This window comes from Grammomys surdaster, unplaced genomic scaffold, assembly GCF_004785775.1.
Source record: "Grammomys surdaster isolate TR1022 unplaced genomic scaffold, NIH_TR_1.0 125688, whole genome shotgun sequence".
NCBI lineage: Eukaryota > Metazoa > Chordata > Mammalia > Rodentia > Muridae > Grammomys > Grammomys surdaster.
Genome location: NW_021620524.1, coordinates 8,888 through 11,997, shown reverse-complemented (window position 1 = coordinate 11,997; position 3,110 = coordinate 8,888).

Genomic DNA, 3,110 nt, shown 5'->3' with positions numbered 1-3,110 from the left:
AGACAGTCAATCCTACTGCCAATGAATTCATTTTAGACTACAGTTGGGACTGCTCACATTTGTGTGTGCTTTTATTCCCATGTGTAGTTTACAGTAAATCTTGGAACTGAATGCTGATCTTTACTTCTTTTTCATAGATTTCAAGTTAAGGTGGGAGAATACTGGGAATCACAAGCTGGCCTGTAGTTCAGATACTCATGTACCTGACTGAGGTAGAAAGATCCAAAACTTGCACAAAGATAGAGGGATTGTCATAATCTGAATGGTGGCACCCCAGGACTAGCAGCTCTCAAGTCTCCAGCTGAGCAAAGGAAACAATTAGAGACACTGAGGACCAAGAATGGAATGGATTGGTCTCTTAGGTGTTTAAGAACTGGCCTTATTACTTATAGAATTTCATTCAGAAATTCTCCTCTCAGTTCTTAAGTGACTAAAACACATATACAAATCTATACACCTGCTCCTGTGGATACACACTGTACAAATACAGTGAATACAGACTGACTTGCAGTAAACACATCTCCCTTAACTATAGTTATTGATGGCTGTGTGGAAAGAGAAACTCTTGAACTGTATGGAAGCCATCAAGTGTCAATAAAAAAAACCTATGGCCAATGAGCTGAGGCAGGAAATGGGAGGTGGGAGTTCCAGTAGAGGAGGTGGGATTCTGGGAAATAGGCATGGGAGACCCCAAACACTGAAAGAGACTGACACATAAACCTGAGAAGAGGTAACTAACCAGTGGAAGAAAGTAGACTAAATTGGATTATTGAGATATGAGCTACTCAGGGAAGAGAGTCAAAGCTTATGACCTCAGCATTTAGTCATGAAATATTAAGTCTCAGAGTGGTTATTTCAGGGAACAAAGCAGTTGGGAGGAAAACTACCAACTACAGATGGCATCCATCCTCTGGCATAGAGAGAATCCAAGCTCAGAAAAGGCCCAGGGGAGAGGCAGGGTGTTTATATTTGGCACTGAACTGAAAGATATAGAAAATTTTATGACCCCCTGCCTGAGCCAAGGATGTAGACCAGCCGGTTCACAGACTCCAGGTTCCAGGAACTGGCTAACCACAAAGAAAAGCAGAACCAAAAATACAGGTCAGCTGGGTTGCTCCGGGAAATGGCTGACCACAAGATAATGGTTGAATAAGGTTAAATTCTTGAAAAAGATATGTACAGGATGTTTCCCACTCCCCGCCCTGGTTTATCACCAACTGAATAATGGGTTGGGACTTTCCCCTATTTTTATGGTACGGCCTGGGACTTTCCACTGTTTTTTCTTGGTTTTCCCCTCACCCCCCTGGTTCGTGGTTTTTTCCTTTAAATACCCCTCACTCCCAAGTCTTGGGGTAGAAACTCCTCTGTCCCTGCGTGGGTCACAAGTCTTGGCCTCAGCCCTGATCCCAAAATAAACCTCTTGCTGGTTGCATCAAGATGGGTCTCTTGTGAGTTTCTGGGTGGCCGTGATCTTCCCCGACTTGAGTGAGGGTCTCCCCTCGCGGGGGGGTCTTTCAGAACAATGCCAAAGACCTTACACAGAATATAGATTTAGACAGAATCTAAGTTTAGAAAGAACCAGGGTCAAAGCCTAAAACCCCCCAGGTACAGAACAGTTTAAGAGAAAAAAAAAAAAAGGAAAAGAAAACAGCTGTGGAAAATGGTTGCTTAGCAACTACAATGTCTCAGGAGGCCAGGTGTAGCCACTAGAGAGGTTTGGGGGTTGGGGAAGAGAGACAGAAAAGCTCCTGCTGTGTAGAAAAAAAAATGGCGCTTTAACCAAAACAAGCACTTCTCAGAGTTGGATGCAGACACAGATTCTTAGGCAGACAGGAGGCTAAAGAGTGTGGAGGGGGCTCTTTTAAATGGCAGAGGAGCAGAAAAACTGGTTATTCAACCTGTATGGCTCCAAACAGTTCCCAAAGCTGGATGCAATTGACTAGACAGGTGGGAGACTAAAAGAGATGGAGGAAGGCCCCAGTTGAGGGACTTGTGCTGGCCTGACACTTGCTGACCACTTCCGGTTACTCCTGGAGGGCATAAAACCACCTCTCCAGGTGAGCTAAAAGACAAAAGCAAAGCCAGTAACAGTGTGAGGCCTGAGCTAAACAGCAGAAGCCAGATACAAAAAGGCACAGAACACAGCCAAATTTCAGATCAGGTAGAAATATGCTTAAATGCTAAAAATGGAAAGAGACTGGGTATAAAAAAAAAATCATAGACATGTAAAAAGACCTAATTGAAACAAACATATTACCAGCTACGATTATTACCATGTAGGTAATACTAATCTTGAGAAGCATAATGGGGCTGGGCGGTGGTGGCATACGCCTTTAATCCCAGCACTTGGGAGGCAGAGGCAGGCGGATTTCTGAGTTCAAGAGTTCGAGGCTAGCCTGGTCTAAAGAGTGAGTTCCAGGACAGCCAGGGCTACACAGAGAAACCCTGTCTCGAAAAAGCCAAAAAAAAAAAAAAAGCATAATGGGTTTTAATACCTTCTTTTAAAAGAGGGATTAAGAGATATAAGAAAGGGAAATATATGAAAAATATAGACAGGCAATAAAAGAGAATTTAGAAAAGAATATAAATAAAATTGAGAAAGATACTAAGATAGGGACTTATACACAGAAAAACACCATAAGGTTGGAGCCTATTATACTACCATATAATAAAAATCACGAAAGTAAGCCAAAGGTTCTTAGAAAACCAACTTTAGCTTTTTCTGTTAGTGTATGACAAATGACAGCAGATGCTGCAAAACCACAAACTATAAAGAATTTAGATGGCATTCAAAAGAAAAGCTAGATTTAAAAAAGTTTAAGGATGTAACTTAAATAAGAAAAATAATCGCTAAAGGTTTTAAGAAAAACCAAACTGTCAAATGTTTTAATTATAGCAAGCAAGGCCATTTAAAAAGCTTCATAGCTGGGAAGTCCTGCAGCCAAACACAGGTCACATTCAAACAGTAACTGTTGTTAATGTAAAGAGGCCATGATTAGAGAACAATATGGGGGTCTATGGGAGGGATGGAGGCAGGGAAGACATGGAGGAGGAAAGATGTAATTATATCTCAAATAATTGCTTTTAAAAGTTTAACCAGACTTTATGGC